Below are 12,049 nucleotides of genomic sequence, written 5' to 3' on the forward strand. Positions count from 1 at the left end.
ACTGAGATTATATCCAACAACCTTGCTAAATTAATTTATTAATCCTAACAGGTTCTTTATTTTTTTATTATTTACACACACTACAGATATGCTATCTGCAAATCATAACAGTTTTATTTCTTCTCTTTTCAATCTTTATGCCATTTACTTGCTTGCCTTATTGCATTGTATAATACCTTTGGTAAAATGTTGAATAAAAACAGTGATGGCAGAAATCCACATCTTATTCCTGATCTGAGAAGGAGAGTTTTCAACATTTCAACATTAAATGAAATTTGCTGTAGAATTTTTATAGATAATATTTATCAGATTAAGGAAGCTTCCCTCTATTTCTATTTTGCTTAGAGATCTATCATGGATGAATGTGAGTTATATTACATTTCTTAATGCACTTACTGGCATAATCACATGGTTTGCCCCCATTTTCCCATTTATTCAGTGAATTGTGTCATTTGATTTTCAACTGTTAAACCAACCTTGCATTCTTAGAATAAGCCCAATTTAGTTGTAATCTGTTATTCTTTCTATATATTACTAGATTTTGTTTGCTAATATTTGTTAAGAACTTCTGTACCCAAGTTCATGAGACAGAAAACAATGTTTTTTCTTATAATGTCTTTGTCAGCTTTATTATTAAGGCTATTTAACCTCATCAGCCAGGTTGCAAACACATTGGAAAGTGTACCTTATCCCTCTACATTTTCATGCATGCTGAAATTTACACTCACTCCTCTACAGTCCTTTTATCTCTTGTGTCTTGACTTTCCAAACCCTGACTGCCTTCACCGCCCTAAATTCCAATTTTATTCTTACCTCAGCGGTAAGCCTTTGATCTCTCTGCTCTGTGACATTCATCATCAAATGCCCTGAGGGGAAACATGGTGGCAAATGTGGAGCTCACATTAATATATTCCTCCCCTTTTAGGATCTTGGCTGCTCAAATCCTGGCTTGCCTGGCTTGCTCTGTGAGGCCTTCAACAGCTTTTTAATATCCAGTTTCTATAGTTGTTCCTGGCAGGTACAAGCTATTTATCAAAATAAGATGAGAAGTCAGGTCCTCATCTCTAAAGTTGATGTCAGATTGGACCACCCCTCCCTGCTCCTTCTGTTGATAATAGAATACTGGTGTAGCAGTATTTGAACAGTATTCTTGAAGGCACAAGAATGACTTCATGGTATAAGGTGCAGATATGAAGCAGTGGTTGTATGAAGAGCACCTTCAGGGCATTCAGACCTGGCCTGAATTATGTCTCTGCCATAGCTAGCCATACGACTTTCTGGAAATTTTCTACACTTCAATATACTCATTTTAATATGAAATAACAATAGCACCTACTTCACAGTCGTATTGAGTAGATTAGACTTAGAGAAACAATATATGTGTGATGTGGTGACCCAGTACCTAAAACAGGGTAATAATACAAAGTGCTGGCTAACTCTAAATTAACACTGTTTTGCTATTTGTACTGACTTCTGTGTCCTGATGTTTCTCTTTCATAATCACTTTTTATTTAATATGTGACACAAATATTAAAAAGTCTAACAAGTTTATGCTTTTTCTATGTGCCTGGCATAGAGTAGGTGCTCAGTTACTCAGTTAATATTTGTCGAATAGATTCATCGAAGGGATTTAGTTCAGCACATTGCTAGTGATGGTTTATTCAATTTCATTGATTCAAAAATAATGGTGATTCCCATCAGCTGTATTAAATCACAAACTTATTGGCTACTTTTCCTCTAAGCTGGGAACAAATTCCATCAGTGTGATCCTTTGGCGACACCACCAACCATTCCCACCTCCGTCCCAAACACAGCCGGGAAGAAACCTAATGCTTCCAAGAAAGATGATGGAGTCCCACCGTCTCTAAGGGCCATACCCCTGTTAAAAAGACAAATATTTTTTTCATTGTGATTTTATACTGTATAGACTCAAAGAAAAATAAACATGTGTGCGTGGATGATGATTTTTATACAAAGCCAGGCAATGGGACTCACAGATCATAACTAAAAAAAGACACCTAAATGGCAGGGTCCACCCTCCCTCGCCCGCATGACCACGCCTGTCGTCACTCCTTGGTGTCTGTGAAGTGTTGCTTTTCACCTGGCCGGAGCGCAGGGAACATCCGGGAACCTGGAGACGGAGACACGCATGCTCTCCGAGAGCAGGAGATAAAGTCTCTTTGTGGAAGCAGTGGGTTTTCTCAAAGTGGCTGATGGATTTGTCAGACGTTGAGGGCTCGGGAGGTGATGTGCACTGCCATGCCGAGGACAGAAGCAAAGGCCAGGTCCTCTGCCAACAGAGAATCCCTGGGCACCGGGCAGCTCAAGGTTTTACAAGGCTTGAAATACACAATTAGGGAGTCCTTATTAGAAAAAAAAAAAGAATATAAAACTAAAGACACAAAAATCAGAAATGCAGAAAGACATCACAACAAATTACAAGTTTTTAAAAGTTGATCAAATGCTCTAAACATGCAGTAAATAACATAATATTCTGATGACTTAAGCTGGGCGTGGTGGCACACGCCTGTAGTCCCAGCTACTCGAGAGGCTGAGGCAAGAGGATCTCTTGAGCCCAGATTGCAAGATCAGCCTGGGCAACATAGCGAAATGTTTTTTATATTTGTATTTTATATTTGTTTCAAAAAATATATGTATTTTGATGACTTCATTGTTTAACACATATATTTTTTTGTCCACAATTTTGGTATTTGTCTACCCACAATTTTAGCTAAATACCTTGGTATTTTATAACATACCCTATAGAGAAATTAAGAAGATAGTTTAGTCTTTTCTTTATAATGGTAGAATAAAATTTATTTATCATTGAGAGTTTAGGAAATTTCCTTTCCCCTCAAAAACTATTATTACTAATGTTACATGTTTCTTTGAAATTGTTATAGATTCCAGAACACTAATATCTACTTTCTTTTTTATATGAGCTGTTGGGTTTGGAAGAATTTTCCAGCCTGATATCTGACTCTGTATTTTTCATCTCTCGTCCCTGCCATGGTGCTGGTCCCCACCTGAGGCGTCCCCATGACCTGAGGCCATGCTCCTTTGTGTGACGATGCTGGGAGAGTGGGCACGAGCAGGACAGGGCTGTTCCTCGAAGCCACTCCTCTACAGGACAGTTGCTACAGCTGCTAGCAACTATACAGGCAGCCACAGCAACCGCACAAATAATTTACATCCAAACAAACTAAATGTGTTCTCAAAACAACTTTCCTCTCTGTATGTCGCAAATGCCCTTGGCTACTCCATGCCGCACATGGTGGGGGGGAGGATGTCGACAGAGAATAAAATGGGCTGGCTATAGAGGTGGTTCTTAACTGTCTGGAATTAAAATCTCACTTCTGCAAATTGGACAAACACCTTGGACAAACACTTGAACGTCTCTCCCTCCCAGGGCCATGCAAGGGAGGGGCCCTGAAGCTAAGTCTTCGTTAGCTTTCTGGCAAATACACCTCTGCCAGGACATCACCACCTTTGCCTACGTCTAGACATATCTTCCCTTATGGGTGGCAAAGAAGTTCTAAATTAGCTGGAGCTTTTTCTGTCGTCTTTGTCACCTTGTGTTCCCCTTCTGAACATTTCCTCCCTTGTTTAGCAAAGAACTTTATGTGGACCCATGTGCTGGCCTTGCGGAGATGGAAAGAACAGGGTAGGAAGAGTTTGGGACATTTTTCCTCCCCATGAGCTCCCAGCCTCCAGGGCCCCAACAGGAGAACTACAGCATGACACTGTCAGTAGGGACTGACTTCAACAGAGTCATCCTAGATCCTGTAGGAGGGGCCCAGCGAGGGCAAAAGTGGGGTTTGCTTCTCTGCAAAGCTGAGCCCCTAGAACGTGATGGATTTGACAGAGAAGAAGTGTATCTTCAAGGGGTTACTCTTTTCATTGTGCCCCCATACAATTGCCCTACATCTGCAACGCTCCTCATGGTGTAGCCAAGACAAGGAACTCAGTTTGGTACCAGCTGGCAAGGAGAAAAAATACGGAGCCATAGTCTCTATCCGTATAAATCCTATAATTTTTTGTTTGGGTCATTTTTAGGGTTAAAACACAAATTGAATACTGCCCCCTTAAAATGGCCCCCTGGCCAGTGACCGGTGTGGCCAGCTCACTCTTGAATACAATTGCTTCACTTGCTAGCCAGCTCGGAGGGCTGAGGGTATCTGACTGGATCTCAGACTGCCCAGACTTTGGAGATTGGCTGCTGTCCCTGTAACACCAATTGGGGTCACAGGGACATGGGAACTGAGGAGTTAAGATAACCCAGGCACAAGGGTCTTGCAGAACAATACGTCCCTTTTCTTGATGTTTGGCTGAGGAATGTCCCAGAGCTGCACTGGACTTAAGACCAGGGCCTTTTCCTGGTTACAAAGGCCCATTCTCACTGGGGCAAAACGCAGCACCCATGTGCCTTCCTGGAATTCTATGAAACCAAATGCCACGCCACTGTGTGTATTTGTCTATGTGTTTGTCCCTACAGGCCAAGCATTTGAAAAATTCCTTATGGCCTTGTACGGGGTCAGAGTTACTTCAACGTGCCTCCCTGACTCCAAGATGCACAGCTATTCTATACCACAGCTGGCTGTATCATTAAAAGAGATCCCCCTAGACTGACATAAAAGAATGGCCTTCTAGAACCACTGAGCTATGCAGACTCTGTGATGAGTTGAAACAAAATAAACCATAAGAATGGCTAATAGTTATTAAAAACTTATTGACACAGTGAATGACAGAACGCTGGAGCTAGAAGAGATGTCACCATGAATCACAGATTGAACTCTTATCTACGGAGAATCTGTCATGTGTCATGCATTATTCCCCACACTGAGAATGCAGACATGAATGAGATAGACAGATTATTTTCCCTAATGAAGTTTATGTTCTAGTAGAGAAGATAAGCAATTAACAAGTAAATAAATAAACAAGATAAATGCTGATTATTGTAAGTGCCAGGATGGAAATAATCTAGGTATACCGGAGGCAGCCCCTGTGAGGGTGGGAGAGCTTCTTTAGATAAGGTGGTGAGAGGAGGAGTCTGCATTGATTATTGTTCCTACGAATCCACTGTCCACCCTTTCCTGTCCCAGGAGGTGGTCCCCATTCAGTTCTTATGACTCAGCAATTCCAATAATATGCCAAGCGTCCGGGGCAGATTGAGATGCGTTATGAAAGCCCTGGTGAACCCCAACACACTAATCACTGTGCAGACCTATAAGGTTGGAAGTAAGACCACCCACAGGATGCCATTCCCTTGGCAAACAAGCCATTTGACTGGCAGAAAAACGTGAAGATGTTTGTATCTCATATAAATGCACCCTAAGAGGCATCCGTAGTGGAGAAGGCTACTGACAATCAGGTAGATGGGATTGTCTATCGTGTAACTGTCTCTTTTCCCATTGACTCTAGTGTTTGCTTAGAGAGCCCATGAACAAAAGGGCCCTGAAGACAGAGATGGAGAACACATATGTGCCCCAAACCCCGGACTTCCCCTCACCCCACCTCATCTGGCTAATGCCCTTGCCGAAAGCTGGAATTGTCAATAGACTCAACCAACGTTGAGTCTTTTTTTTTTTTTTATTTCATCATATTATGGAGGTACAAATATTGTTAGGGTTACAAATATTGCCCCTGCCCCCTCCCTCCCCCAAACGTTGAGTCTTTGACATGATATCATTTCCTGGGGGATCTTCCTGTCGGCTGACAGTTGATCAATTATATTGAGGCTCCTTACATCATGGAGAGATTAACATTTTTTTTTTCACAGCAACAGATACATATTCTAGATACAGATTTGCCTTCCCTTCCTACAACAATTCTTCTAGTACTGCCAATCCCGGGTTCACAGGATTTCTTTTCCCTCTTCCTATTATTCCTCACATAGCTTCTGCCAGCAAAGGATGTGGGGCAATGAGAAATTGTGCCCAAGAGATTGTGTTTCATTCTTCACATGGATTAATTCACATCACGACCCCATGACATAGGAACTATGTCTATAGTTATCCTTTGTAGCTATGGAAACTGAGACTTGGGGAATTTAAGAAACTAGCCCCAAATGATCAGCTAGCCCATGGCATAACTAGGACTAAAATCCAGCCTTTATGGCCAAAAAGTCTGTGTTAAAGAAACACTGCATTTCCTTGGAGAAATGGCTGCTTCTCGGGTTGGGGGAGGGGAAATATAAGATGAGCCAGAAACATCTTGTAGATCCATAAAGTAATGAAGTAGCCCTCCCCCCAAAAAATGTAAAAAGGGAGAAAAGAGAGAGTAGGAGGGAGGAAGGGAAGGAGGAGAAGAAAGAAGGGGAGAGATAGGCAGGGCGCGTCAAAGGGACATAGGAGCAGACCTAAAAGAGCACTGGAGCAAAGCTGGAACGATCTGAGCGACAAAATAAATAGCAATCACATTGGATTGTAACCCAAAGAATAAAACAAATATCCATGAATCCATGCTGATCTAAGTAATTAATAGAATAAATAAATACATGGAAGACAATAGATAAATCTTTCTTACAAAAAAAATTCTAAATAATAAATGTGATTCTCCCTTTCCCAAGATGTGGAACTTAATTCCCCTCCCCTGGAGTCCAGGCTAGACTCAGTTACCTGCATCCAAAAACGTAGTTTATAGAAAGGGGAAAAAGAGTAACTTTACCGTGAAGAAACTCAGCAGGTACAACCTTATCCAAGTGATCAAGGTTAACGTCACCAGTGATGAGTCATGCTGCTATGTGTTCCTTCATATGGTAAACGGGGAGGGCACTTTACTTGTGTGGCATCTCCTCCCCCCAAAACCCTTAACCCCCAGTCTAACCCTGAGAAAACACCAAACAAACCCAAAGTGAGGGACATTGCACAGAATATCTGATCGGCACCCTTTACGGCTGTCAAGGTCATGGGAAACAAGGAAAGACTGAGAAACTGTCACAGAACACAGCACATTAAGGAGACAGGACATTATGCAATGTAGTATCCTGGACTGGATCTTGGAACAAAAAGAAAGGACATTACTAGAAAAACTGGCAAAATAAAGCCTGTAGTTTAGTGAAAAGTGTTGCAGCAATGTGAATTTCTTAGTTTTTACAAATACACCATGGTTAAGTATGATGTTAAACATTTGGAAAATATGGGTGAAAAGTATATGGAATTCTCTGTATTAGCTGTGTAGCTTTTCTGTAAATCTTAAAATATTACAAAGCAAAAAGTTTAAAATTTTAAAAAATGTCATAAGACACAGAAAACAGACCATTGTATTAGATCATCTCTGAGTCATAGGATTTGACAGAACTTCCCTGGGTACTTTCCATCTGGGAACATTCAATCATAGGCCACGAAAAACTTGCCTCTCTGCCCAATTAATAGAGAAAATGAGGAAAAGAAAAAAGGAGAAACATAAGGAGTTAATTAATTCTCCAGTTTATAAAGATTACTCTGAAGAGACTGCACTATTAACAATTTAATAAATTCAATGACTTTACCATCAGTTCAGTGGTTGAATTTTTCTCTGTTTATACTTGAGAACCACAAGTCTTATATCTTATCCTGAAATCTCCAACTTCACCGAAAAAATAATGTACCAGCCTTGACGAATAGTCATGGGGATAAATCATTTGAGACAATCAGAAGCTTCATTATGCATTTGTCTGAAAAATTGGCCTCCTTGGTGAATATTTTTAATGTATTACTCCAATCTGTCTCCACTGCAACGAATCATGCTATAAAATCAATATACACAGCAAATGGACACAGCAAGCAAAGGAGAATGAAGTATAATTACCGAGAAGCAAAATCGAGATGCTGTCTTCTCCATAGCAGCTGGGTTTTCTCTGGTCACACGTAGCAGTAGGACCCATGCCTCTTCAGTGCAGTTGGCATTTAATAATTGCACATTTATTGAACACCTATTTCTGAAATACACAGAAATAACCACCACGTGCCAGGACTGTATGATCATTATTTTATTACCAATCTACGTAATAGTCCTTATTATCCCCATGGTTAGAGGTGAAGTGATTGAAACGCAGAAGCATTAAATCAAATTGTCAGTCAGGCATCGAATCTAGATTTCCTTGACTTCAGACCTCCTGCATTTTGCCCACCACAGCAGGGCTTATTCACAGAAGCAGTTGTGCTCATATGGACGGCACAGCAAGGAACCAACACCCCCAGCAAAGCAAATGGGAGCTCAAAGTCCATTGTTTAAGCATTAAAAAAAAAAAAAAATGCTCAATTGGTTAAGCAACATTTGGTTGTTAGTTAAATCAAATTGTCTCTGTTTATTTCTTTTAAAGATGTGCTCTGAGTTCCACATAAGCATTGGAAGGAAGACGGCTTTCTCAACCGTGGTGCCAACCTATTCAAGGTATGGCCCAGGCAGATATCTTTTTAACATTTTTTCCCCTCAAGTCATAAGAAACATTTTTTTCCTTTCGAAAACAGCAACAAAAATGTATCTGTGTAATAAGAGCAAACAGTCTCTTGAGCAAAAGCACTAACAGCACTTTCAGTACAAATCGACAGCAGCCGTCCCCCAGGGAAACATTAAGCACACTTACTAAGGTACAGTGGCTCAGCGAGCTGCATCTGCACGGCAGAAGGGACGGAGCACGCTCCAGAGATGGGAGTGGAACTCAGGCAGGCAGAGGAAGACACCCAAGACCCAACTTCAGCTCTGTTATGTAAACATATATGTGTGCGCATGTATGTATGAAATTCGTATGTTTTAAGACCTATATATAACTAAATTTATAAGTATAAAATTATATTTATATATAAAATGCAAATTCAAACTGTAGAATAAGGCATATTGTATCAAATAACAATTTTTATTTTAAAACGAATCAACTGGCTCCCCTAAATTTTTTTTTTTTTTTTTACTGGGAGTTCGGGGGTAGTTAATAAGTAGCGGGGTATCCCTAAGCTGGATGATCCCTTGAGAACAAAGGCGTATAATTGGAGGTTCTGACTCCTTTGAGAATCTGATGAAAGCTACAGAACATCTTACATGGACATGCACCCATTCATGAGGTTTTCTTTCGGGGAGGTCCATGGACCCTGGCAACGACCTCCACGGAGGGCGCGGGAGCCTCCCAGCCCTTCAGCTGTGTTTGTTTCTCAAACAGCGAAAGAGATCGACAAACCATCAGGACTTCTAGAAAACAGTTTACAAATCCTTTGTTAAAGGAGCTTGGAGTTTCACCTACTTGTACTGGGGCCGAGGCCTGTGCCCTCCAGTTTCCTGATAATGTTCCAGACACATGCCCGCAAATAACTGAAGTCGGACAGACAATGAAAGAGTAGAGCAGGGCCCAGCACGCTTGGGCTTTGGTGCGTTAGCAAGAGGCCCCTAAAACATCACCCCAACCTGGAAGGCCAAGGAATGTGATCCACGGAGGCAGAATGCTGCCTGGGCCCTCTCTGGGTCAAGTCTGGGGCAGCAAGGAAACGGGGCTTATGGTGGAGCTGAAGCGACAAAGCCAGCGCGCCAAGCACCTGGACGGACCCTTAGCAGTAGAACTGAGTCGGGTCTTATGGACATTTCACTCTCATTAATTCAACTGCACAGCCTGGGCAGTAACAAGGAAAAAGCCCAAGTACGAGCAAGACGGAGCGAATAACTTAAATAGTGTGGGCCATGGCGCCATCCCAGTAATGAACACACGCCAAGTGGCAGTGGACACATAGCTGCTGGCAAAACGTAAGGGAGGAGCAAGAATACATAAAGGACTTTAAGGATTTCTTGGCCACTGACAAGAAGCAAGCCTATCTTAATTTTTCTTTTTATTTCATAGCATTACAGGGTATAAACGTTTTGGTTACATAAATTGCCTTTGCATGGCCCAAGTCAGAGCTACAAGCATTCCTGTCCCCCAGACAGCACACCCTGCATCCTCTAGGTGTGCATATACCCATCCTCTCTGCCCCCTCCCACCTGCCTGATACCCTATAAAAGTTACTTCCCATATATGCACATTAGTGTTGATAGATTAATACCAATTTAATGGTGAGTACATGTGGTGTTTGTTTTTCTAGTCTTGTGACACTTCACTTAGAGAAATGGGTTCCAGCTCCATCCAGCACAAATCAATAGGTAGTTCACCACTTTATATGGCTGAGTAGTAGTCCATTGTGTATATATATATATATATATATATATATATATATATATATACCACATTTTATTCATCCACTCATGTATTGATAGGCACTTGGGTTGTTTCCACATCTTTGCAATTGTGAATAGTACTGCCATAAACATTTGAGTGCAGATGTCTTCTTTATAGATGGGATTTTATCAAAAAAAATTCCCAAACAACAAATGTTGGTGTGGATGCAGAGAAATAAAAACACTCATACACTTCTGGCGGGACTGCAAACTAGTGCAACCTCTATGGAAAGCAATATGCAGATACCTCAAAGAGCTAAGACTAGAACCACCATTTGATCCAGGAGTCCCACTCTGGGTATTTACCCACAGGAAAAGAAGCCATCCTATTGCTCAGCTGGACAAACATATAAGTGTTCAAGGAGGGCACAGTGGAATTGAGGACAAGGGCTACAAATGTGAACCAGTAAAGAATTAGACAAAAGTATGGAATTACATACGAAAAAGAGAAATGCCTAGATGTTTCCTTTGGTGGTTGGGGAGTGAGGTCTGTGGAATAAGTACTTCCTGTCATAGAAATGGGTGGTATAATATTCATTCTTGGCAGAAAAGCAAAGATATCTGTTAACAAAGAAATAGGACTAGAGCATCAGGGTCACTATCTACTATACTCCCAGATCCATCTGGTATAGAGCCGGACAACACGTGTTGAATGCTTCCAGGTTTTTGTCGCTGAGAGATATTTAAAGCACGGACTAACGTGGATCTTATGACACTCCTGACCTTGAGCAAGAGAACTCAGAGGGAAGGCACCTTTGGCATTACACACTAGCCTGAGTCCCACAGGTGTCTCACGGGTGTGTGAAATGCATGTAGGAGAGATCCGCCCGACCACACATCTCTGTCACCATTGCTGATTGAACCACTGCCACGAAAGACGGTGCTCATAGCCCATTGGGGGGGAGGAATTCATGCCTGGGCTGACGCTGCATCTCTCAACACTTCTCTGGAATTCCCTACCAACGAGTCTTCCACGGGGCTTTGCACTTGTTACCAACAGTCAGACAGACCTCAGGGGGAGTCAAATTGTCCCAGGAGAGTCAGGACACACGAGGGTGGCCATTTCCTTGGCTTCCAAAGAGAGCGAAAATTATCATGTCAAATATCAAATGCAAATCACGTGCAGGAGACGATGACAGGAGGACGAGGATTCTCCCTATCATTGTGACCTGCAAGTTGGCAGACACGAATCATATTTGTAGATGTATTTGTCTATAAAATCCTGCTATTGCACCTGCAAAACTGCTAGAAAAGGCTCTTACTCTCATTCTGATAGCACTTCATAGTTTCGCAACACGCCTAGGCACGTACTCCCTCGGGCCACAGTTAGAGCGGACTCGGCGACGCTGAGTGTCGCAGTGGGAGGCCGGGGGCAGGATGTCACGGGGGTAGTCTAGGTTTGGGCTTGGCATGGAAGTGGCTATTTGGTCACAGTGGTGAGGAACCAAATGCAGCCACTAATAACATCCTGTTCTGAGCTTCAAAAGAAAAGGAACAACTGCTCGGCACTCTATTTTCTTGGGGTAGCGGCTTGCAAGGTTCTGAAAGGACAACTGGCTAGGAGGACATCCGTGTCTCAGCTCCCATCACTAATCCAGGGTGCATGGATGCCCAAATTCACAGGCTTCTCTGGAAGGACACTGGCTCTCTTCCCTCTCCTACATCCTCCCAATTCAGCACTGCTGTTTTGTTGTTCTTCATTCCCTTTCCTCTATCCATCATAAAGCCCCTCCAAGTCTAACATTCTAGACTATTTGTGGATGCAAATGCAGGAGGTATTTGTCGTCACATAAACATGCGGTGCCACTGTACCTGCCTCTGGAAGATACTGCAAATCCCTTAGTCTCCAGCGCCTTTGTTCCTGGAATTTTCT

General features: G+C 42.1%; 1 long non-coding RNA gene across 1 annotated transcript; it reads right to left on the reverse strand.

Moving 5' to 3' along the window:
• Positions 1-1,647: 1,647 nt before the first annotated feature.
• Positions 1,648-8,679, reverse strand: LOC142871843 (uncharacterized). The gene is made up of 3 exons (XR_012920005.1): positions 8,567-8,679; positions 7,789-7,918; positions 1,648-2,363 (listed from the first exon to the last, which is right to left on the reverse strand). It is a non-coding gene; the product is annotated as an uncharacterized LOC142871843 (long non-coding RNA).
• Positions 8,680-12,049: the final 3,370 nt, after the last annotated feature.

The sequence above is a fragment of the Microcebus murinus genome, chromosome 7, assembly GCF_040939455.1.
Source record: "Microcebus murinus isolate Inina chromosome 7, M.murinus_Inina_mat1.0, whole genome shotgun sequence".
In the NCBI taxonomy this organism is placed as follows: domain Eukaryota; kingdom Metazoa; phylum Chordata; class Mammalia; order Primates; family Cheirogaleidae; genus Microcebus; species Microcebus murinus.